The sequence below is a fragment of the Trachurus japonicus genome, chromosome 3, assembly GCF_045865225.1.
Source record: "Trachurus japonicus isolate A0001 chromosome 3, Traja_1.0".
Lineage (NCBI taxonomy): Eukaryota > Metazoa > Chordata > Actinopteri > Carangiformes > Carangidae > Trachurus > Trachurus japonicus.
In genome coordinates this window covers 16,655,528-16,683,190 of record NC_140909.1, presented here as the reverse complement: position 1 = coordinate 16,683,190, position 27,663 = coordinate 16,655,528, and positions in this window count along the sequence as shown.

Below are 27,663 nucleotides of genomic sequence, written 5' to 3'. Positions count from 1 at the left end.
TAGCCACGTGAAATCACAGTAGTACGGGGCCAGATGCTCAGCTGAGCGGTAGCAGCGATGCTAAACCGAGCGTTAGCATCGATGCTAAACCGAACGTAGCATGCTAACGCTTGCAGATGTTTTACTAGGCTAAACATGAAATATCTTCTGAACCGTTTATGATAGAGACGAGCTGTAAACAGCATCTGAATAGACACATTCTGCTTTCCGAGGGTCATTGAACGGTGCCTCTACAAGGTACGTGTAATCATGGTAAGGAACAGACGCCAGATTCACGGAAGGCTTTAAACCAGAGACGTTCTAAATTTTTTGAACGCATTTTTCTCAGGTTTTCAATCGAAAGCAGTGAGTGGAAGACCATAATTAAAATCGCCATATCTTAAAAACTATCCAATGTATGGCTTTGACTAGGGTATCATGTTAAAGCTTATTTTCTCCTCTTTCCATTGATACCAAAATCTCAATTTTGAAATTTGGGTCACTGCGACTCATTTTGTTGGATCAGGTCACATATGTAGTCTAAGAAAAAAAGTGGAAAAGTCAGCGGGTAGGGGCCCACTTTAGTATTCTTTCAGGGGGCCCAGAATTCCTAGCAACGGCCCTGCTCCTGCTGCAGAAAACACAAAGCTGTGGAAAGCTGGACTGACTGCATTGCTGCTTAGTTCAGAACTCTTCCAGTTCAGAACAAAACACACTTACACACATGACATGCATGTATGTACTGTATTGGTTGCACACAGACACAGACCTGTGAGCACCTGGAGCGGATGTAGATGAACATGTATGTGTACCATTGCCAACCATACTGTAAGATGTATGAATGATGTATAAAACACACACATGTGCACTCATGTGTCAAAGTTTAATCCTGTTGATTTCCTCTTGCTGATTCAGAGATGTTGAGCCAGTAAGACATCATATGTGTATACAAACTTTCTGAGATGATTTTAAATAAGCAATGCAAGTTAAGGTAACACTTTATAACACTATAAAGCATTAGTTATAGTTATTCACCACATGAATACTCATTAGTATGTAGTTTATAAACACAGTTAAAAATGTTTTACTCATCATTGATAAGCACCAACTGTATCTATAAACTACATACTAATGAGTATTCGTGCGTTATAATGAAAAATTCAGTATAATGCTTAACTAATTCTTAATAGTGTCACTGTCTACTTATTATTAAGTGTTACCCAAGTTAATTGTTTCCCTGAGTTATAGGAGTACCATCCAAGAAATTGATCATGTATCTATCACTGTGATATTGTGAGATTGTCAATATCTGTTTCATCTTGGTGTCTCACTTGAACTCACATCCAAATGACAAGATTGTGTTGGGCCATACTTTTCATTCATTGAATGATATATCATCTATAGCCCATGTAAAACTTAAAAAATTCAATGGTCACCATGTTCAGAGCTGTATTGATGGAATATAATAGTAATCTGGACTCCATTAAAGTGATTCCTGTCAGGAGTCTGTCAGAAATTAAAGAATTTCAGGGGCATTAATACGCAGCTCATTATTAATAATCAAGGTCAGCTAGCTCCTTCCTCGCAGGCTAATCCACAAATCTTACTAATACAGCCCCAGATTCACAGTGATGATGGCTTAGCTGAGTTGCCGGCCAATTATGGGCCCATCCCATCAAAATAACTGGGCCCATGGGGAGTAAGCTCAAAGTTTAATCCATGGTTTAATAAGAAAAACTTGAAATTAGTATTTACCCGTAATTCAACCCCAAACTAAAGTTGTTGCCTAACTTTAACTAAGAGAAGACCAAGACCAGACTACGGTATTGTCACATATTCCGTCTCATGTTGTGAGATCATGATATACACACACATAATGAGCACAAAGCACAATGACAATTACCACACTGCACACAGAAATAGCTTTCATGGAAAGCAAACACAAATCGCTAAAGCTACGCAGTCTTGTTAGCCAAACACACACATGGATTGGCTAACCGTTGATACATCCACTCACTCTGCTCTCTGTCTCTGTCAACACTCCATGAGACTTAGTCAAACTCAAACACTGTTAAGCCCTTCTAACCCTTTTATCCTCAGACAAGAAAGATGACAGACATCAAATTCCAATTTATTAATTGTCTTGACTGCATGACACCACTGAAGAAGAAATGGTTTGCCATCACTTACATTGAGCAAGAGTACATATTATCATATTATCATATATTAAGATTGATATAACATTTGGTGCTTATATCCAGTGCCGTTAAAAAACGGTAAAAAAAAAAAACATGTCTAAAAATAAATAAAGGATGAACATCAAGGCCAAATGAAGCGACACTTATCACATGTGATAATAAATACCACATCTGAGGTGATAAGCGAGAAGTCAGTCCTAAGAAGTGTAAGGAGAATGGCTTTAGGAAGCAAATAATAAAAAATAAAAAAGGGGGGGGTGGGGGGGGGGGCACAGCAACGTGGGAGAAGAGGAAGGATGGGAGGGTGATAGGAGCTGAAATGATGGCCACCCATGCACTCCTCTAATATGAGGCACAAATGGATCTGCCTTTTATCTCAGGGACGCACACACCATCCATAAAGCCCTGTCAAACCGAAGAGGGTAGCTCATTTATGCTGCAAACATAAGCACCCACACACACACATACACCCACACATACACAGGTGGCAAGCTCATTTACGCTGCTGTTTATTACCATTATCACCAGACGAGAGGAAGCGAGCAGGAGCCAGGCTGCATTTCGCTTCTTGACGCCCATCATCATCGCCTGAGTCTCAGGTGTTTATCGGGCTGTCACTTCGCAGGAGGCCCAACAGGCTCCCCGACACTCCCCTCCTTCATCGTCCGCTCTTTTGCCCATGCTCTCTATCTCTTGTTTTCCACTGGTGTTTCTATCACTTTCTGCATCTGTGTTTGTCTGTCTGTGTGTTCTCAGTTTCATGCTGACTTCTCTCCTCTTGTCCCTCCTCCTACTTTCTTCCCTGGTTAGAACGGCCCTCTCATTTCTTCATTATTCGCCCAAATCTTTGTTTACAGATCTGTCCATATTCTAGGGTTGTTCATGTGGTTTCAAAGAGGATACTGCTTAAGCATTTAATGATCTCAGAAACTGTTTTTCCTGTTGTTTAATCGCTCTCTGGTGGTTTTTTTATCACTCAGGTAAAGCATCATGGGTCTAATTTTGGTGATGTGCTTATCAAAATTCAGCTACTGGGCAATTTTGGTGGCCATTATTTCGAAAGGCAATTACTGTGTGTGATAATTACGTTAATGGACAATTAAGAGAGACTAACTTTATCATGGTATAATTGGGGATCGACTAAGCTTTCTGCATCGGAAGCTATTAGGGGAAAAGCTTGCGCTTGAGGCGGTACACTGTGGCTTCACTTGATTTGAAACCCTGCTTCAAAGGGTTGTTTTAAATTACTGATATATCCACACAGACCTATGAGGATAAAATACAAAAACAAAAAAGTTTTTGTTTTTGAGGAACTTTCACAAATCAGTTTTATAGCACAAATAACTGTATCATGTTAATTCTACAAGCATGAACAATTATAGTGACTATAATGGAGATTTGAATCACTAAGTCCTGATGTTTGTGTGAGTCCATCTTGTCCATACAGTAATGAGCCTTCCCTTTTATTTCTGTTTACTACAGTATAAGTATACATTGTTAATTTACACATTTTACAGTGGCAAACATTGAACATGTCAGTAAAATGTTCACAGACAACATTTGTATTTCACCAAAATCAGAATACACTTGCAGTGGCTAAATCACATCAATTACTACACTTTTTGTACTTACGCACTTTTGGATTCTCACAGCACTAGTTGTGGTTAGGAAAAGTTGGTGGTCTGTTTTAATAGAGAGGCTGAAGACAGAATATGTTTACGAATACGTAGAATGAGAATTACACCTTGAATTGATCCTAGCCACAGATGGGGCTGTGGATGCAGCAGTGTTGATGACTGCCATCAACCCCAACCCCCTCATGGCATCTCCACTGCTGTAGCACTCCATTCATTAAAAAACACCCACACATACAAAAACTGTTGTGACTCTAATTTCGTTTTATATAAACCTAATTTTGACCGGTTTCAATTTGAAGGTCATTTTCTTCTCTTTGCTAGATTTAACAAGCTCTGCAAAGGCTATAGGTGCGTTCCCTCACAAAAAACCCATTTTACTGTACATATTACCTCCCTGGACCTGGGATCTGCCATGTTTTGACAAATCTGCCAGCCAAAGAAATGTGTATATTAATTTGAAATTTGATATGAGAAGATAGAAGATGACAGAAAAATAAATTAATACCAAGTGTAAATGCAAATGAATGCATCAAAGGCGATGTATCCAGATACAAATACGATGTTGTAAATGAGGGATGGTGAGAAAGATATGCTGAACTTTGTGGGGAGGAATCATATTTTTGGTAGTCTAAATATTTAAATAATAGGACATGTATACAGGCCGTTAGATGCAAGATAGTGAACAACTCCAACCTATGTTTTTGTTGTTGTTTGCATCAAGTTGTTTGTGTTCATTGAATGTACCCCCCCTCTCTGTGTTGGTCTGCAGCTCCATATTTCTTCCTGTGTCTGACCCTCCTGAGACTCTTTCTTTACCTTCAAATTACCTTTATTTCAACTGTGCCCCTTTTAATCTCCTTTCTCTCAAGCCACCGGATCTCCACCTCAACCATTTTCGTTTTAATGATTCAACCCGCTCCCTCCATCTTTTTCAATCTCGCCTTCCCTGTGCAAGGTCTTTCTTTCTTCCTTTCTTGCATTCTGTCTTTCTAGCTCACTCTATTTTCCCTTGTATTCTCCCTCTCCTCTTTTTTCTCTCTTTTAATTTTTTTGCAGGGTATGTAGTTGATCTCATCTTTATTTCATCTTCTGTTTTACCCTTTCTACATCCTGCAATCCATCTCCTACCTCTAATCCTCTTCTTTTACGTTTCTCTCAGTCTCCATCTGTTCTCTCTACTTGTTTCCTTTCTTGCTTCTGTCTCTATGAGTCCCAAAGAGCCCACGTGGGGAAAAAAGTATTTGCTGCCTGTCTCTCTTTTCTGCTTATCCCTCCACTCTTTCCTTCACACTCTCCCACTCCCAGAGGTCTCAGATTTCTGTCTCCCTTTCCCCCCCTCAGTCCCCCGTCTCAATTCTTCCCCTAACCGACTTCTCCCCCTCCTTTTCCCCTCTACTCTCTTTCCCTCTTCGTTCTTGTGCTCCCATGGGTGCAGGTGGTAGAGGATGACGCTTCGCTTTGATTGCTGCATGGCTGCAGGCGTTCCCGGGGCAGAGTCGCTGTAGCTGCTGGATGTGGTGGTAAATAATCCCGACTGGGGAGAGAGGAAGAGAGAGACACTCTGGAGGGGAAGGAGGAAGGAAGGGTGTGTGTGCGTGTGTGTGTGGATGGGGATTTTGGGTCGGGAGCAAAATGTTATCACCCATCTACTTTTTCGATGGATGATAGAGCAATATTTTTCCACAGTTAAGACTAGACAAAACTGTAATGCAACATGTACTAATTAACATTTTCACTTCTAGATTATGATGACAATGATATAATGTTCATCTTAAACAGCGTGAGCATTACATGACAGGATTTGAACAGTACCAACACTATACACAGTGTACGTGCTGCACTATATGGGCTGAGAAATGGTAATGAATTTTTCCACAAACTGTGACATTGTTGTACTGATTAACATTCACACTGCTGCTGTTTGGGATCTACAAACAAATGTTTTATTCATCACTGACTCGCAAGCAAAGTCATCTTAACGCAAATCAAATGGCAGGGAAGAGACTTTAGGTGACAAAATAGTCTAATAGAATATCTGCAGGATGGCTGACCTGATGCATTTTAGTGGAGACTTCAGCTTTTTAAATGAGACACAGTGTTTGGAGTATAGATATAATATATATGGAAGTAAATTTCCTTCCAGTTGTGGGGTTACCCTCATGGTCTAAATTAAGAGAAAATATGAGCAGTGAATAATACATTAGTATAAACACAACTTTAAGCCACTGCAATTTCTTTTGTTATAGTGCTATAGATAAAACTTACCAAACTGACACATGTGGCTGACAAGATATAACTACACATTTAGATTAATGTTAACCTACAGTTCTCTAGATGTCGCATCCAAATAATGTAGTAAAGGTGCAGGGTACACACACCCTCCAAGTACTGGCACTTCCCTTTAAATAATATTGAGATTTTTCATAATCCACAGATTAAAGTGTCATATGTATATTGAAAGAGTTGGCCACTGTAATAGTTCCTGTTTCTGTGTTGTTGTCTTTTTTTAATAGATACTTAGACACTATATGCGCCAAAGAAAAAGACTACAAAGAGCCTTTTGATTACGTTGTATATAATTATTATCATTAACCAATTCTGGAAAGATTGAATAAAAGTCCCTCCGGATCCCACTGTCTTTTAAAGTATCTTGATATAAGCATACATAAGAGAATGAGGAGGTTTGATTTTCAAATATGAAGTGTTTGCCAGATTCAGGCTGTGGGACAGGAGGAGACCAGGAGAGATGTATTTGATTCTCATGGCTGGATAAATATGACATCAAAACCACACAGTCTTATAGCCTGTAGCGAGCATGAAGCGAGGAGCGGCAAAATCAGAACTATTCTGAGTATGGTATTAAGAATATCTGAGGGGTCAAGGTAGCTCAAAAGGCTACATTTTAAGAAATCAGGGATTTGTTAGTGAGAGAAAAAAAAACTGTTGCTCAAGGATTTCAGCTGTCCCGTAAACTACTGCTCCCTTACTTGAAAGTACAGTGTGGTTTAACACAAGTAAGACCGCCCTGTACATGTTTCATTTATGCACGGTACATGCTTATAGTATTGTAAACGATACAGATTCACTTAAAAACTCCACGGCACTGCACATGGCTAGAGAAATAAATGACGCAACTCACTCTCCAGCTCTGTTTTTGCAGTAAGTCTGTACAACAGAACGGCCAACGGTTTTCAAGAGGAATACCAAGAGTAAACCAAGCTGCTGTCTGAATGTGGTGCTGTGTTTGCTGAAGTTATTTAGGTGAAAAGAAAGTTCACTGGTGCCACTCAATCTCAAAAAATACCTCCTCCTGTTTTAGCATCTCTGAAAAAGCTTAAACAACTCAGAGGATGAATCTATGTAGAATTAAATTCAAGGATAAATGTCACACTCACTTACAGATTTACTTTAATTGGAGATTACACAAAGGATTTATCTTGTCTGCTTCCATTAAATGGGGGTCAGTTCTTTTCCTGTTGAGTGTCAATTGACAGCAGGGTCACTGATAACTGAAAATATCGCTGCAAGCGCTGCCTTGACATTTTGAACTTCAGTCTGTGATGTTTTCTCACAAGGTATTGTTCCAACATGGGAGAGGTGTTTTTGTTTAAGTACTTCAGCTCACTCCACGGAGTTGATTTCAAGGAGGAATAATGCTAACTTCTTTTCTCATCTGGAAGAGGATTTTTCACATTATGTGGAAAGGTTATTAAAAAGGGTGTGTGAAGAAATTTTATGTTGCCATTCTAAATTGACACACTGTCCTGTTATCACAGTTTTTGATTTCTCGACCCCCCATGTCTCCTATCTGAACTTCTTTTACCACGGCCTTCCTGTCCTGTATGTGTTTGACGTAGAATTCATTTTTACTTTCCTATTTTTGATGAAGATTTTTTGTTTTGTGGCGGTAGCAGTGGTAGTAGTAGCAACAGCACTGCATAAATGCAGATAAGGTTTTTATGCAAAGCTGACACACTTCAGTTGCAGGTGTTATCCTGCCACTACATTTCCACACCTGAGGTTTCAAGTCAAGCAGGACAATATGCATTTGGATGTCTATATAAACTACAGTGGCAGCACTTAAGTGCACATGGTAACAACGAATCAGCTTTAAAAAAGTTCTCTGTATTCTCCATTACATTGCACTGCTTGTATTAAACTGGCCAGGTCAGTTGCTGCAGTGCTGACTGATCAGAAGAACTCCTGTGTAATCATTCAGTCTATATTACATGAGTGATGGCTCATACATTTTCTCTACATTTTGCTCAGACTTGCTATTTGACTGAGCTTTTCTATAGACTGAATGTAATAAGCTCTGTGTGTGCTCCCTGAAAGCACTGAAGAGCCAGGTGAGAGGAGGAGTCTCTTTGAGCTCTCCTGAGCGGCAAATACCAAGTAAATGAACAAAGATAGTTCTATAGTTAGACCTTTTCATTACTGTTATTCTTCCAATCAATGTTTTGATTAATCGTTAAGTCAGAGAGAAAGAAGACTTAGGCCCAGACCCTTTTCTTCTCCCTTAACACTGGCACTTGGTTTTGAGTGGCCTCCAAAGGGAGATACCCCTCGACGATAGTGAGAATTGTTAGAAGTAGAGATCCTATTCTACAAAATGGGACACCACTTAGCGTAGTCGGCTTGTTTACCTATGTCACGCACAACAACTTAGGAGCCACAACTTGCAGTGCGTGTTACCTGTACAGTAGCATGGCCTTTCATGACTTTTCTTCGCTTGTTGAACTAACGAAGAAGAAATGCAGAAAACAGAAGATGCCTTTGCTTCCTCCGATAAAATGGGTGTTTTTTTGTTTTTTTTTAAAGTAGGGGAGACCGGGGTTGGTTGGCACACTTTTCACTCTTTGCCATAGCACTCTGGCATCATTTATGTGAGAATACTCAAACCAGCATCAAATGAAAGGTTAAGGTGTCAGCTTTAACTAAACACATTTCCATGTCCACAGTTATATTCTAAAATCAATTTATTTATGAATAAAATCATACTGCGCACTTGTGCCAACCAGCCCCGACACGGGGTTGGTTGGCACACTTCATGGGGTTGGTTGGCACAATGTAAAAATGAATGGATGAAGCAACCAATATAATAATAAATTGGAAATTTAATTCCAATATATTCAAATTTAAGGAGATAGCATAGTGCATGCATATATTTGCATGTATAACACTAAAACAGGGCATTTAAGGCCACAAACAAGATAACACGTACACAGAACATCAAACAGTAAATGATTTGAGCTTCTTTTTTTTTTTTTTAAAGAGAAAATATTCAATGAACATATAATTTATTCTTAAATATAGCATATCACCTCTTTGTATTTTTATGTCTTTCCATCTCACTGTGTTTTAGATTTGCTGTGTGGGGTGGATGCAGATTATTTACATTAAGGCCTATATAGAATCACTGGAATTACAGTATTGGCATATACAGGCTTTGTGGCCCATTTCACTGCATAAATCATGTGCTCATTTCTTCACTCAGTGCCCTGAATTGTATGAAATTATGTTTAATCACATTTAATATATGTATACTGCATTTTGGGGTTGGTTTGTGTGTGCCAACCAACCCCGACATGAGTGTGCCAACCAACCCCGACCAAAATAAACCCACTTTTGTGAATATATGATGTTGCCCAGTTAACATCACTCATCAAAGACTTTCAAGTTTCATATCAAATTGAAGCTGACTTCTATCTCTACAAACTGGAAGTAACACATTTCCAATATCTTTATCCAAAGCAATTTTATAACACTTTAAGTGCGGGGGGCAATTTTTTACTTTTGGTACTAAAAAACAGATTTTTTGCCCTCAGCAAAAAAGTGAGTAATTTTCAGATGTTTTAACAAACTAGATAAGTGCAGCTCAAAAAGATGGTCATTTTGATGTCACATTTGTGAGTCTGTGACCAACAGGAGGCCAGAAAACAGGGGTGTGCCAACCAACCCCTGTAGCCAACCAACCCCGGTCTCCCCTATATTTTTTGGCTTGTTGACTTTATTCGATAGTCCACAGTAGAGATAGACAGGAAAGGGGGTGGCAGAGAGAGGGGGAATGACATGCAGGAAAGGGCTGCCCGATGCGGGATTCGAACTGGGGCCGCCTGCGGTGAGGACTGTAGCCTCTACATGGGCCGGCCGCTCTACCCACTGCGCCACGCACCTCCCCGAAAATGGGTGGTTTTAAGGGTTGAAAAGCACTTCTCCTTGCTCTTAAAAGAATTGGGACACCCCCCAAAACCGAGTGCAACTGTAGGGTCAAAATCGACTGGAAGTGGTTAAAATGGAATGGGGCCTTATTCTAGCAACCCACAGCCTGAATATCTTCAGGCTATGGAATTTTGAAGGAAAACATGGCCGCAACAACTAGGACTAAGTCTATGTGGTACATTTCTACCAGACGAGCCACAAGATGCCTGGAACTTGTGCAAAATAGTAATTGATTATCACATTTTTTGAAGATTAATTTTCTGTTGATCTGCAAACAGATTAATCGACCAATTGCTTAGATCCCAAAAATGAAGCAACACCTACGTGCAGGTCATGGCCTTCGTGGGATTGGTTTTTACTTTAATACAATCTTAGACCTGTAGGAATTGTAGTGGCTCAAGCGATGCAAAAGTATACGGTGTTCCACAAGAAAGAACAACAAGAAGAGAAAAGTCAAATAAAACAAGAAATGGAGAAAAGGCTAAAAGAAAAATGAACAATATTTATAAATCATATGATTATGAATATGACTTTTTATTCTTCTAGCCTTAGCCTTAGAATATTCTTTTTAAGAATGCTCAATTACTGTATAATCTCAAATATGTTATGGTAAAAGATAATGATCTGCACTAAACATCATCATCATCCCTTTGCCCTTTCCCTTAGACTGAGATGCAAAAAAAACAAAAACAAAAAAAGCCCATGAGCCACAGCTGGCATCTCCTCAACTCACACAAACATCAACTGTGTTTTGTCAAAGGTAGCAAAGGTCAAACAACACCAGAGGCTTCTCTGGGTGACACGTTCACTCCTGTGTTTCTTCAACCCCTCTGCAATCTTTCGATTTCAACTTAGAAAGACCTCCATGGCTACTCTGTGACTGTTTGGAGTGATCTGTTCACTACCTACTCACCCCAGGATTGTGGGACATCACCTTTCCTCACTTCACATTCTGTTTTATGACTTTTGCCTTTTGTTCGTTGTATAGTGGTAGCTCGGTTTTTTCCACTGGCAACACCTGATTTTGTTAGAAATGCTGATGGAATGGTATTGAAACAGTAACAGTACTGTATACCTACAAGAGGTAAGTGGAAACAGATTTGTAGGACCATGTAGTACTGTCAGTGTTTTGTTGAGGCTATGGTTTAGGCCAGGGGCTTTCAAAGTCTGAGAGAGTGAGCCCCCCTTAATGAAAAATAAACAGCTTTCCCCCCCAGTATAATTGCAAATTATAGGCTACTGCAAAAACATGAATCATTTAGCCCTATGTGCAAGTGACATGTAACTCATCGTTTGTTTGAATGTTTACAGTTTTTCTTTTTTTCTTTTTCTTTATGTTGCGCCCCCCAGGGGAGGCGCGCCCCACAGCTTGAAACCCCCTGGTTTAGGCTGTTGTGACTTCTTGTTTTGCATTGTGAAATGGTTCTTACTGTGTGTATTTTAATGCATCATTACTACATGTTGGCAGCAAACATGTTACATCAAGTGCTGTAACATAATGTCCTTTTGTCTCAGCTGCCTGCTTCACGAAAGACATTTTTGCACATCTAACATGTTATCGATCTCAAAACCAACACCTCATCTGACTTATGAAGACAGTGTTCCTTTGGAGAGATTACTTTCTCTCTTAGTCGGTATAGGTGCTGTTCTGTTCTGTATTCTACATCTGTACTCTCTCCCTTCTCTCCTGTCACAAGTCATTTTCCCCCTAGGAACTATTAATGTGTGAATGTTATTGTCCTGGCATCTGTTCAGCTCATCCACTCACAGCTGCCTGTACCACCTGATGATCAAGAAATCTGCGAAACAGTGGTTTTACAGGCAACTGTAAAAGAAGTACATTTATCACCCCAAAGGCAGTACAGTGCCAGTCTAGAACAGATGTGGTCTGTGCCATTTGAGGTTACAGTTGTGTGATCTGGGGTATCTGGGGGGGACAACATGTATTCTCGTTCTTTCTTCTGCTGAGTCAACTGTAACTTCACCTCATACAGTCGGTCAGTTTAGCATCTGATAGCTGAAAGGAGATAAAGGGGGGCAACCGCCATTCCAACATCCCACCAGTACGACATACTGTAGGCCTCTAATTGTCTAAATGGCAACACTTAATTTCCTATCAAATGTCCCATCAATCCGACAATTCTTGACTCCTATGGTCGGAATGACGGTATTTTTTTCTTTTTTTAAACATCCTGCCTTTCCAACAATCCCTTTAATAGCGTATTCTTTCCCCAAAAGATTTTGCACTGGTTGGGCTTAGGCAATGATGAAAGGAGTTGGTTAAGGTTAGTAAAAAGACCAGGTAGAGGCTAGACAGGCCAGATAGATAGAGAGAGTCAAGATAAGTAGGAGGGAGTCACCTGTTGAGTAACGTACATTTCCTTATATTGAAAGCCTTTTCAGAATGGTGGGACGATGGCATGTCGGAATAGCAGTATGCCTGAATGGTGGTATGTCGGAATGACTGCATGTAACCGGAGATGAAGTATCCTACACCAAATAAAGAGGTAAGAAACACTTTACCCCTCTACTTTTTAAAGAATAGAAACCTGGAACAGCCTACTTTGTGATTCATAAACGCCCAGTGCATGGATACATGTTCCTTCCAGAGCTCTGCAAGTTGAACTTAAAATAGCATTTCTCATTTCAAGCCACACACTCTAATTTCACTAAACAAAATTAGCTGCTGCTTCTGACAAGTTCCACTTCACATGGTGAGATGAGGGCATTTCAGCTTAGTGGTGCAATTACACAGAAGAGCAAAGTTTTATTGTATCAGTGTATCATCCATGTTGATCAGTAATTAACCTTGAACACTGCTGGCTTCATTTAGGGTACTTCCTGCTCTCCCAGGAAAGCCACACAGATATTTCATTTAGTCCAATATCATTGAATAATTGGTTATTTTGCCACCGTAGATCATTTTGACACAGTTTGGGTCATCTAATTTAGCAAATGGAGTCCTTGGCTATGAAATATGAACATGCAGAAGTTATCTGTGTGCTTTGGTGTAAATGAAAATATATATTTTCACTGTATGTCCCAGATCAGTGAAAAACCAAGGGTGTTTTTTTGTACATTTTGCTATAACTATATAGTGAATTTGGTATTAACAGCTATTTACTTACCAGCCTAGTCAAGAACTGCATATTCAGATTTACTATAGACAAGGTCATAGTATGCCCTCTGAGCAGCTACTTCTTCACAATGACAGTGACTCAGTATTGGAAAGTGATCAGCTTGACCGTGTGGTTTTCATGGTAACTTCAGAGGAAGGAAAGAGTTGATAGAAAGACAAAACTTTTACTGCTGATGTGCTGATGATGGACTCACAATGGACCGATACCAAAACTTACAAATAGCTCTTTTAACACTGACCCTTTTTTCATGTGATTAGCAATGAGATTGTGAGGACCTTGTCCACATGTGAGGCCATTAGCACATGGCATAATCCATTAGTGATGCAAAGTAATACTAAAAGCTCAGATACCCTTTCAAGGTGAGTTCACAATTTTCTTTTTATTATCAACGTGTCATTTCAGGTAATTTAAAAAAAAATGTTTTGTTTTTTTCCTGGTTGTAAGTAGAAAGCATGAGGATGGAAAGAAATTTCTAAGTACTTTTGTGTTTTTGTCTGACCTTTTTGGGGCTCAGGGTGTTATCAAAACTCATTCTTGTGGTAGGCCTGATCCATCTCAGCACGTCAAAATACTACATTCGGACTAAGTAATATTAGACATATATTTTGTTACTACATGTCCAAAATGTTCCCTTTATGTGCAGCATTTGGATTCTCACATACAGTTGACATGGTCTGTAACAGCTTTAACAAATGAGTCAATTGAAACACATGTGACATGTGCACATGTACATATACAATCACTCAGTCTTACCACTGCCTGTTCTTGTCCCTAATAAAAAGTCAGTCAGTTTGTCCTGTAATAAGCCACCAAGGAGAATGAAACGTGATGATTTTCGATTTTTACTTCCTATAACAGCCAGATCAATTTCATAATAGCTGCTGAGACTCTGACCAGGACACAGACCCGACCATAAATTAAAGAAAAAACTGGGTCCTGAGGGTAATGTGAATCCAAAATGGAGTTTTTACAGTGTAATGTCACTTTATTGTCTCAAGCTGCCATTAATTTTCATTGCCAACAACCATTTGAGGGCACTTTCGTTTTCGAATTTTACATGCCAGTAGCTTGGTGAGGTTGGATGAGCAGGCTGTAGGAACTGTTATGTGCAACTCATGAGAGATTTGACCATTTTGAGCAGCTTTGTCATTAATTCAGAGTAGTGACTTGCTTTTGCTCTGGTGAATTATGAATGAGAGATTCAACAAATGATATGATGAACGGTGTTGGGCAAATTTCTCAGGAAATTAAATAACTAATTAGTCCTTTTAAAAGTAATCATGTTACCGTTCTGATTTCAAAAGTAATAAGTTATGTTACTAGTTACATTACTAATTACTCCATTCCCTCAAAAAACAAAATCAAACATGCTTATGCAGTCTTTCCATCAGAAGTATAAAACCCCACGTACGTATATTCCCACATGTTTTTCCCTCAATCATCCTAAAATTGTGCGTTTGTGCACAAATCTTCTGACCATGCCCACGATTCACCATAGATGGCTTCCGACACACCCCCAGTCGCCTGTTTGACATATAAAAGGCATATGTAAAAATATGTGGAAAGTGGTGTACACACACTTGTCATGTGTATGCATGGTTTATACACTTGGCCCCAGGACGGGTACTCAAGTGTGGGTGACAGCTGCGAAGAGACTGGGTTTGAGCATGATGTGACTTTGGCACATCAGGACACCCAAGGTCGTGCAGGGCTGGCCGACAATGTATATCATAGGACGAGCGCTAAATTGTAGGTGAGAGGAACGGAGAGACTGGCAATGGTTACCTGGGCTTTTCTAATTACTATTTTAGAAATTATAACGCATTACATTACTCCGTTACTATAAAAGTAATCAACGCATTACTAAAAAACCCTTTCCTGCCCAACACTGATGACGAAAGGGGTCTTGTTATTCCTGTGAGCATGTTGTGATGTCATTGTGACCCTGGAAGAGCTCTTATATCTGCATGTGTACATATCAGGAAAGTAATAAATGTACACTCTTAATCTAAAGCAAAGCAAATTCAGTAGAGACAATTTGTATATTTAAGTCAAATCACATCTTTGTATAGGGAGACCTGTCAACGTAAAGCCTCACAGCCGAGACAGAGGGATTTATGAGGCAGCAGCGAGCTGTAGAGTTGCTTTACGAGCTGGCAACCGTCTTTTGTGGGCAGGTGCTCAGCCATGTTTTTACTGCCATTGCTGTCCTCCTCCCACTCCTCCCTTTCCATTCCTCACCATTCTGGCAAATCCTTGAGTTCTCATCAAGGACAGTGGTAACGCCCTCTTATATCCCTGCACATGTGTATATACAGTACAAATCCATAATGAAAAAGTGCTCACTGATATCCTGTCTTAAATCAAAGTATATCTGACTAGCCTCGCGTCACCAGGCTCTTCAGAGAGGAGAAGAGCCTGGTGTCTGTTACTCCGATTTTTTGACCCTGATGAAGACGTTGCACGTCGAAACGTTGGTCCTTCTTTTGCACTAATTAACTGCAGTGTCGCATCACCAGTGACTCGTGTGCTCCAGGCTTTTCTTTCCTTTCTTCAAGTTGCTGGTCCTTCCTGAGAGCACCGGCCTCCACCTGTGGAGGGGCTGCAGCGCACAGACACTCCTACTTTATAGTTGGCATACTGTATTTATTAAATTAATTTAATAAAGCTAACAGTTAGATGATGCAAATTACAACATTCTGCAGTATGTGTGGTGAATGTATATAGCTGAAGAAAGCAGGTAGTTAGCATAGCTTAGCACAGAGATAGGTAACAGGAGTGCAGTGAGCACACAAATTAACACAATCGGCCCTCTGATAACTCTCTCTAATAAAGATGCAGATTTTGTTTTGTCTCTTTAAAGCACAAAAACAACTTCCTAATGTCAAAATGGTCTTTGTCGTGGGATTTCTATGACTTCCACTGAAAGCACCATGACTACAGAGGCATCCTACATACAGTAGAGTAACTGTACCTCTATTCAGACAGTAGTCTGAGTTAATTGAGGTGAAGAGATGCTGATTCACAGCAGGGATGTAATAATGGTGTCATAACTAAATCTTCAATGACTCAGCACTGACATCCTATAATTCAAATTATGCATTTGCTTTAATGGTGAAGGAGACGTCTACATAAAGTTGTCTTTCAGCACTGTTCACTTAATTAAGGAGACACTTTTAAAAGGAAATTAACATAAGATGAACTGTAAATAGTAAATCACAGAGCTAAAACTTTACACCAAAGGAAAGAGTAAGGACACTTATCACCCTGTTAGTTTATTATATGTGGGGTAATTTAAACCGATTGCTTCAGGTCCAAGATTGTCACCCTCCGTGAGGAGGCTTTGTCTGCCAAATGAGGTGGTAGGTGTTTCTGTACACTCTCAATTGTCTGTGGACAGGCAGCAATATAAGAGTTATTACTCCACTTGGTGGGTTGGCTTCTCAGTCGAAGTTAGTTGAAATGTTTATGAGTCCCAAAGAGAGTTTGCCTTGCACACCTAATGAGCACATACAATAATGAACACAGCTCAATAATAAGTAGCAAGAGAAGAAAAAACTCATAATTTTAATGATGCTGTGATCCCTTTTGACATATTTTTTCATTGCTTTCTACTTAAACTGATTGATGCATTGCATCGTATATCTCTGGTGAGGAGTGAGGGAGTGAGATGACAGAGAAGGTAGACTTTAGCTTTTGATATGAACAGCACTGTCTTTAATGAAATATCTTGCAAACACAACAACACTATTATACACTATTATATGCAGTGTCAACAGGCCATGGAAGTGCAGTCAATACTGTAAATACCATATAGTCAGACCCTCTTCTCTCACCAAATTGCACCATTTTTGTCATGGATGAAAATTAGTGTTCACATCCCATCACTTCACTCCACCACACAAAGCAAGTCCCAACACAAAAAACCTGTTTCATGTTTTGACACTGAAGGTTTTTGCTGTGACTTGCTCAAATCCATGTGGAGGACAACTGAGCAACAAGTCCAGAGCTCAACTGAAATCAGTGGCAAAATGGCAAAAGTCAAATGGGACATTAAGAGGTAAAAAAAAACAAAAAACTTTGTGTCTATTTCTGATTCTTAACTGTAACTCACAGCCTTCTTATGCAAATGAGCCTTGCTCAGCTATCAGGTAACTGGAAGTCAGATGGATAAAGAAAGCTCAAGAGGGCAGAGGCCAACATTTAAAAAATAGACATGCTTAAAGAAGAACAAGTTTAGATTTTTTTTTTCATCACATGGATGTTGTACTGAGGTCAAGATACAACTTAGCACACATACGTAGGTGTGTGTAATTATCATGAGACAGTATGCATGTTTGGCTTTTGTTAATATTGTATTGTATGTTACATGAAGAAGCCATCTGCCCCTCTGTGCTGGATCTGCAAACAAGGACTCACTCACTTTTTTACAAAATAGCCAACAGCTCTGACTTAAGAATCCAGCCAGATTCAAGTAGCCTTTTGATGGACAGAATATATAGAAACCAGCAACCAAGCACTCTCACTGAGAAGCCTCCTGCAGCCTGAAATGCATGGTGGCCTGAAACATAATTTCTATAAACAGTAATCCCTCTGCTGGAGGTATGACAAGAGGACACATTTTCCAAGTAGAAGTCTGAGAATGAGCCATGGTTGGCTTAAACACAAACATTTTTGTATCTCTCAGCTGGGGGCTTCCTAATTTGATGTTTTAAGACATTTTCTATTGCTTCATGTCAGGGATCCTATTCCACTAATAGGATTGGAACAAAAGAGAAGATTTCAATCCAGCAAACTTTATTCCTTTGTCTACAACACCCTGCTGGGCCAGTATGAGAACCCCTCAAGACATTACAAGACAAGGTTTCTTGTGTAACCTTCCCCTGTCTGGTCCTTGTAAACCATGGAAGGGTGTGTTAGCCAAATGGGCCCCATCGGCTGTCTCTGGGGGGTCAGTTTGCTAAGTAGTAAACCTGTGTTCTGTCAGGTGTCATTAAGGTCCAGCGGGAGTCTGTGGGGACCTGTCACGACTAGGAGTAATGGATGTCTTCTTCACTGATTGCTAGCAGGGATGGAGTCAGCACAAATGGCAAATTAGAAGTGACATTTTGATGGAGGCAAAGCAAGAGGCACAGCTGGTCACACAAGTTAGATGGAGGAAAGAGACGCTCAGAAAGCTAAAGAAAATAAAAGGAGAAGAGATAAAAAGAAAGAAGAGAAGGCTCCAAACACAGAGCACATCAAACTCTTTAGAAATTACGGATAAATAGTGTATATAACATGCAATTTTAATATTGGCTCTTTTGAGGAGAAGGCATCTTGAACGTGGACACCAGAGGGCTGCCCAGCACAGTCTCCTACTCATTTCTCAACAGGAGGTGACACAGGTTGATGCTCAGTGTTGCAATGAGAGTACTTTGAGAGATATACAGTAGGAGCATCATTTTCACTTTTCCTGTACTGATTCTCACAGCTGATATTTAAAATGGATAATGATAACAAATATATTGAAAATGTGACAGAATGTAAAGTAGCAAGAAAAAGCAGGAGAAAATGTATGTGTAAATATTTGCCCTAAAATATTTTCAGTGACACAGTGCAGGTACAGGTTTGGGTTAGAGATACTTTGACTCATAAAAACATTTAAATGTTCTGAGTTTGTTATTCAGAAGACACATTTGCTGATGCCAACCATGATAAGATAAATCTGAGAAAATGTAATTGTTAATTACATAGTCATCTTACTGATCACATTCCCAGACAATGGAGATGATTTGGTTGTGTGTCTTCACTCTCCCTTAAAGTAGGCACCAAATTAAGATGACTCACAACACAGATGCTCATACTAACCAGAGTGTAACAGCTACGGGCTTAAAGGAACCGTTGGTTCACATCCCTACAAATCATGGTGCATGCTGCCCTCCAAATGTGTGGGAAGAACATGCAGCACTGTATGCTACAGAAAGAACTGCATACTAACATCATCCCAAAGGTGGGGGGGACATCATGGTTTTATCCTCTTTTGCCTCAGGGTCAGGACATCTCACCATCATCCAGAGGAAAATGAATTCCCAATACAGGTATGCTTGCTGGATAATGTCAGCGTGGCTGTCTGCCAGATGAAGCTCAGTATAAGCTACGTGATGCAGCAGGACAATGACCCTAAACATCAGAGTAAGTCTACTACAGAATGACATCAAACAAAGTAAATCCACCTGTTGGAGTGGCCCAGTCAGAGATCAGACCTTAATCCCAGAGAGATACTGTGGAATGACCTCAGAGAGCCACACACAGCACAGGCATCCTGTCAATATGATTGAGCTGAAGCAGTTCTGTTCAAGAATGGTCCAGAATTCCTGCTTAATGTTGTGCAGGTCTGATCAGAAGCTATTGGAAGAGCTTGTTTGAGGATATTGCTGCTAAAAGTGCAACTGTCCAGTTATTAAACAGAGCATTCACTTATTCTTTCTACTGCGAATGTTTAACAGTTGTATTGAATGAAGACCAAAAAGTTATAAACAGATGGTGTTTGTCTACATTTATGACTTGAATATGATCATCATAAGATCTAAACCTATCTGGTCTGTCTAGCCTCCTAGTCTTTTTACTAAGCTTAACCAACTCCTTCCTTCATTGTCTAAACCCAACCAGTGCATAGAAAAAAATAGGCTATTTAAGGAATTGTTGGAAAGGCAGGATGTTTAAAAAAAGAAAAAAAATACTGTCATTCCAACCAGGAAGGAATAACTGTGAGAATGATGGGACGTTTGATAGAAAATTAAGTGTTGCCATTTAGACAATTGGAGGCCTATGTCGGACTGGTGGGATGTCGGAATGGCGGTTGCCCCGTTTAACAATGGAGACACACAGAATTCAAGTAAGTGGGTTATCTGTTGCGCTGGTAATTTCATTATGGTTTCTCTATAAAACTCTCTGCAAATAATATATTTTGGAAATGAAGCATGGCTGCGAATAAACAGTAATGTGTTGCTGCACCGGAGACGCCGAATCAACATCCTGTATACAGTAGCAACAAAATTCTGGAGGAGGCACAGATAAATCCTCCCAAACCGTAAAGTCTTCATCAGACGTAGATACTGTACCAATGAATGACTAGTTAAGTTGTACCGGTGACTGTCCTGCCCAACTAACTACAGGAGCCTTTTTAGCTCAAGCTTGTGGCGTACACCAGGCAGTTGGTGTGGGCCAGGGTGCAGCTGCTTTCACAAAACACACTGAACACACCATAGTTCAATTGGAGCTGTACCAAAACCACCCCTTCAGGCCAGTCTCGGGGGCACTGCTGTGTTCACACTGACCCACCCGCACCATACTCGGACCCAAAGTTCAGCTGGGTCGATCTAAACACTGCTTGTGTGAAAGCACCATATGATATTACAATACAAAAATCCAGGGGTCCAAATTCCAAAGGGTCCACGTCATTTTTCTTTACACTGTATGAAAAATATCCACTGCATATTCTTCAAAGTTCATTATGTATTATACCATCAGTATTGGAGGGCAGCAACATACATGCATCAACCACAACCACCTACCAAGCAACAATCACAGCATCATCCTCAGCCACTTCAGGCTATGTAATAACACACAGTACATACAACATCAAGGGAATCACTCTGTGTCACTCAGCAGCCTCGGGGTGAGATGAGTACAGGAGATGACATTATGAAATGGATTAGATTTGAGACCAATTAAAAATGAATTGCTCGAAATGAGCGCTGACCCTCGCCGAATTGGATGCCAGTGATCTCATTAGGCTGGTTTCTCACTCAGAGCGAGCCAGGAGCTGGGGAACAGGCCCGTCTGACACACTGTCAGAGAGGGAGAAAACCCAAAGGGCTGCTGCCTGCAACGAGCTGAGAATTATGTCTCCTTAAGATATGTGGCATGTATGTCACATAATGCATGTCATGTACCCGTGCATGTGTGGATGGACAGTCTGTGACTGTGTATGAGTGTGTGAGTGTGGATACTGTATGTGCACCTCTGCACATTATTCATATATCAAGCTCTGCATATTCAATTCTCTATTTATTTGTGTATCTGTAAATACTGTATATATATATATATATATATATGAAATTACATGGTTTATTTGCCAAATAGCAGCTGGTATCGGCTCCAGCTCCCCGTGACCCTATAAGGATAAATGGAATAATGAATAAAAGAATGCATACATTAGATTCATACATGTAAATGGCCAGTGTTCATGCTTTATGTGTCTGCTTTTCCTACAAAAAAAGATATTATTGAAAAAAGGAGCAAAAAGGTTTTATGCTCCAGGTCTGACAATTAAACCAATGGTTTCATATGTGAGACATGAAGAATTGTTCAAAACAAAATATATTCCAGTAATCAGTGTACAAAGTTGCATATTAATAACAGTACAAGGACAGACATTTACTGTATTATAGCATGGTTTTCCGCTCCTAATATTTTGTTGCTCATCTGTGTCCTCAGCTCAATCACGACTGAGCCAATCCCTTCCCTGTGTTCTCACTCCAAAATCGTGTGCAATTAGCTACTTGCCATCTCAGCAGACTGTGTTTTGATTGGTCGTTAAGCGTCGGAGGCCTTCATTAGTGACAGTGCTTTTATCACACTAAGGAAATTATCTGATATGCAGAGAGAACAGCAGAAACAAAAAAAGAACCTCATAGGATGAAGACAGACCAGACTGTACAGATGGTCATGGAACTGGAAAGAAAAAGTCGAGTGAGTGATGGATGAATCATACAGTATGTCTGGTATTCAGCCCATCTCTCTTCTTATGCCCCAGTGACACCCTGTGATCTCAGGGTCTAGGGTGCATTGCATGATTCCCTTCTTAATGGGTTCCCTCACTTAGAGAGGACATGCTGTGAATGTTTGATTAGTCTTCCTTCTTAGATCTGAGTGAGAGTGAAAATACTGTATATCTTGTAAAAGTAAAATCCACCCCAGATTTCAAAGAAATTCAAATGTCCACAAATGGTTTAATCATATATTTGTGACAACTAATGAAGTCGTGCAGATACACACACATGTTCTTTTTTGGGGGGTGGATTTCTCCCTGAAGATTTGTCCAGTTAAGACCATCAGGGGTTCTCTGTGGATATTTCATGTGGGACTAGGACTGACGGACATGTCCGTGCCCCCTGGGAACACACTTAATGCACTTCCAAGGTTGTCTGCTCTCGCTCTAAGTAGCACAGAGTGGCAACAAGCCCTGACAGCATCACTTGCCCAGCGGAACCTGAATAAGATGGTTCCTGCTTCGGGAAGCGTCAGGGCCATTAAAAATGGATAGATCAATATATAAGAATACACGCACCTCCGGCTGTCTATGCTAATCCAGAAAGCAAGGAGAGAGGCATAGGAGAAGAGGTTGGAACAGAGGGGAGAAGAGACGAAGGGACAACGGAGTGAAAGTAAAAGTTTGCGAGGGGAGAAATAAAGGAAGGCAATGACTGGAACATAGATGAGGTAATAATGAGTTATGAGGTAATAAAGAAATCTCTGTCTCTGATCTCTTCCTTTAAAGGTCCAGTGTGCAATATGGGGGTAAAACCGTGACATCTAGCGTTCAAATTCTAGTTTGCAGCACTCGCTTGCACGCACCCCTCCTGTCGAAAAAGTGACGGTGGCCTCAAAGGACAAAAAAAACTTGTTAACCACGACTGGGACGACTGGGAGTATTTCAGGAGCATGGAGCAATGAGGTGAAGATCTAAACCATTTTACGACATGTCTGCTATTTCCTACTCCTTCTTTCCTTCCGCCTTCTTCTTCGTTGGTTTATTTATGAATGCGAAACTTGCAAAACGTGCTCTCTGGCTGGCTGGATTTTCTGTTTGGGCTGCTGTACAAACATGGCGGCGCAACTTGCTCAACACTCTCTAAAGCAGGACCTTTGCCAAGGCTACGAAAACCAAACAAATTTTATTTTATAGCGATTATACACTTACAATAATATATTCATGGGTAGTATATTCAGATTTTGCCAATAAATAACACACTGAACCTTTAAATGCAACCACATACTGTATGGATGTAGCCTCTGTGACGTCACCTAAGGCTTTTGAATAGAGGTTTTCAAGCTCAAAGTTGGCTGTTTCGATGTGGGCATGTTGCCTGTCCTTGACTCCTGGATAATACAAAAATGGTCAAATAGAAGTGGCACATGTAGAGACTTTGGTACATGCAGGCTCATGACAGGCATACACTCACCTGCCAGTTACTCAAAGTGGCACATATTCAATTATGCAGAACGTTTGAGCCTTAATGAAATTCAAATGAGTATGTCATGTAAAAATGCACCTCCAGCACAGTTGCCATGAAGAAGAAATTAGCGTTTGAGACTGAAATTGGTTTCTGTAACAGGCTGTAAACATGTTAATTCTACTGCAAAGATGTGTAATTTAACATGGGAGTCTATGGGGACTGCCTCACTTTGGAACCAGCCCCAAGTGGCCATTAAAAAAACTGACAGTTTTGGTAGGCTACTTGGTTTTCATTATATTGGACAAGTGAACATCACCAGACATACAGTATCTATGTTCTTCATAGTGTTAATTATAGGATGAAGTTGGAGGTGTGGGACTGTTGAATATTTTTGGGCAATTAAAAACTATGAATAAGACTAAATGTTTTGTTTATGATTGGGAAGACTGTGTTGTGTAAAAGATGACTTCCTAAACAAGAAGGTAAAAGTAAAAAATAGTTGTAACCTTTCACAATGAATCATATCTCTATAATAACAGACTGTAGCTCTGTTTCATTTAAATGCCCCCACTTGTTACAATGATGAATAATTTCAGTACCATAAAATACATGCATAATTGCATGTACCGCCAGCCCTTGTATCATAAATTTAGATTGTAAATGTGTGTCTAAAATGGGGTTTAATGTTGCAGGCATTACTGTAAGCATCTGGGCGTTGAATTCTGATGAAAAATGTATCTCCATAAACATAATTATCTGAACACCATCATACCTGCTCAGATGTAATTTATTTTACTTTAGACTGACCCCAATTCATTTTCTGGCATTGATGTAGAGTGAATAACTTGGCAGGAGCTATAAGAATAACATTGTTGACAGAAATAACCTGTGCATGTGTGTGATAATAAAACTGATCTTAACTGAACAGTTACATATGCATGTGTCACCCCTCTCTTTTTCCATGTCATGAAAAAAAAGCTAAGACCCTTGTGGCTGCTTCAAACTAGACCATTAAACAGATTATTCTATGTTCATCAGTTTGTTCCACTAGGGTGTGACTTAGCGCACATTCAGATAAGACACAAATAAGGGCATTTTCCCATACACTGTCATTTGGCCCTGGGTATTTTTGTGTGTATTTATATACAAAGAAACATGGCACTGCTTACACAGTAATGTTGGAGCGCTCAGTTTGTTAAAAACTGGACTCGTAGTGTAAAGCTGCACTGGATGCATGGCTTCAGAGTTCACACAATGACACAAAAGTGTTGGCAAAATGGATAATTTAAGAGCAATTATACAGTTTTTCAAGATGTGTTGTTACAGTGCTTGTCTGGAAGGTGCTGTTTTTGGAAAGGCCATATGAGCATTAAAAACAAATGGCTCTATCCTCTTTGGGGCAGGAATGTGCACAGAAAATTTTAATCTGCGTCATATATTTGAACATATCTTGCGTACAAAGTTGACTTTTAGGCCTGACGAAAGTTAATTGAAGAGAAAAATCAAAGTCAAAGTTAAAAACAAAACATAGAGTTCATCCTCTGGGGAGCGTGCTCTCGGCAAATGTCATGCCTGTTTGCTGGAGATGGGGAAATCATCACCAGGTCAGGGATTCACCCTACAATGATCATGAATATCCACAGCAGATCTGAGACGTGTTGAAGCAGCCAACATCAAAGCAATAAAAATGGTGAAAATCTTAAATACAGCAAAATAAAACAGAAAGAAATCAAAACAAAGCAACAACGGAACTATTTTGACAGTGCAAAGTACAGTTATTTTATCAACTTCCTTTGAACTGTTTTTTTTTCTCTTCCCTCTCATTACCACTGCTGTTCTAAATGTGCTCAGTTATCCTTCCTCATTATTTTATAAAGTGATGGCAGATTCATGTGAGACAGAGGAAGTTACACAAAGTCACAGTGTTGACTATCTGCATCTTCTGTAGCTTTTTATTCAGTTTGCCCTTTCATCGCATAGATGTCAGCTGTATTTTCAAGTTTCATTTTTTTTGTCTTCAAAAGTCTGGTTTAGATTAGTGTGATATTTTGTTCTCACTTTAGAGACATTGCTCCTCTGGTAATCTCTGTGTTTGACTTGGACTAAAAACACTTGTAAAACAATAAAGTCATAATCTAATGTTGTCTTTATTTCCAATTTATTGATTTTGTGTTCTAGATCTATTGCAGCAAATAGTGAGGCTGTACAGTCTGGAGTCTTCCAAACCAGTCATAGGAAGACGGTAATAGTCATTTTACATTTTCATTACCTCATAAATATTCCTTGCACAGTTCATGAATATCTTTCCTTGTATTAATAGTCAGTAAAAGATCAATTAACATATCAGTCAAAAGGCCCAGTGAGATTTTGCACCAGCCATGGTGCTGAAGTGTGGTGAGAGGAAAAAAAAATCTTTTTCTGTTCTTTTCCTTCAGTCATAATCTTCTCTTAATGATCTTGTCAAAATCTCTATTTGCTTGCCTGGTCTGAACTTTGGCCAGCTGGGTCAATTTGCATGTGAATTATTAAATATATTTCCAAGTCATTATAATTCCATGACAAAGGCCAAGTCCTATTGAGCTAAACCGTGATCTCTCTTGATCAGACTGATACTTAGTGGGTTCAGATTTTTATACTCGAGGGTTACTGGGGTCAGGTTTTCAATAACTGTGCTGTAGTTGCAGTGATGCAACAACAAATTTGTAATTACCAACTGACATCCTGTCCATTTCATTGTATTATTTCAGGTTATAACCTAAGGGCCATGAAGAAAAGGGTCTGGTCATTTATGATTTTGTCAATAATTTGTCTTTCTAGAAAAGGCTCAAGGCTCTGCACTGTGCTATGACAGTTTGTCTACCTGCTGTACAAACATACCGTACTGACCCGGGTCTAGATATTTACATATGCAAATCAGCGGGTGACACCAAACAACGTCTGCCCGAGCAAGTCAGGGCTTTTCTTTCAGGGCTTCTCTTCTCTCACACTTACATACACCAGTGACCTGGAGAGATACAGCCGCATCTGAGAGGACGATCACGTGTGTGTTCCCATACCGCGTGTGTTGCCCCTTTTGCACCTCACAGTTACAGCTCAGCTCAACTCGACTCGGTTTAGGTGCTTTTCCATCACAGCTGAGTTTGTCATAGTTCCTCCTCAGTGAGGGCAAGGTCGGCAGCCACGACGTCTCACTCTCATTTTTCAATCCTCTCGTCAGCTACAAACTCACACTTCTGCACCGCAATTACGGACCACAGTGTGGTTTTCCACACAGCTGTCATTTAACTCGTGTCAGAATAACAACAGTCCCAGTACAGATCAGTGGGCGCTGCAATCTACCAGTTATTTCACTGATACTGAAAACATTTGATTTGGTCTTAAAAAAGTATTTTTCCAAAAACAGGACTTGAAAAAGGGGGGTCGGCTTATATTCAGGTCAATACGGTACTTAAAGCAAAACTGTTTCAAAATCAACAAAAGAAGACAATTTATTAAAGTGACAAATGTGTCATACCTTTCAAAGGAAACCCACTGAGTTCAAATATAGAGACATCACAGTGCTGCAGTGAGGGAACACCTTTAAACAGCAGGTAGAAATGGAGATAGATCAGGTTAAGCCAGCCACTCCTATAATGATGACATACAAAGACAACTTGTTTCAGTCACTTGCAAATAGAATCTTTCAAACTGCGACTTGTGACACATCTGTTGCCCCTGAGCATATAGAAACATTACATTTCATCATATACTGCCTTTGACTGTTTGTTTTGCAAGTTATCTGCCTCCCCAAAGAGCAAAAATGAAAGAATTCATTTTTATCTACTCCTCTGGGTAACAGACCTATTGCCAAACAGTTTTAGTAGTCTGTAACATAGACTGTTTTAATTGATGTTTCATGGTCTACAATGGTGCATACATTATTTCTTGAAGACATATGGTGACAGCTGAGAGAGAGCCAATATACAGTATGTTTGAGAATTATTGTGCAACTATTTAAAGTAGGACACAGCTATACTGTAGAAGGCAACATTTCTTCACACCTACAGTAAAGTGCTCTGAAGAAGAAAAAAAAAGTAACTTGCTTTTAACTCAGAAGAACTGAAAAACACAATTAATAGTCAATCTGGTGGTTATGGTTTTCTGCATATAAAACTGAAACATTTACATTTTAATAAAATAATATGAAGTTGAAAGAAATCATCTATTGTCTTTTCCCCCTCAGGTCTCATGACATTAGTTCCTTCATTCCTAAAGCTTCTTCAAA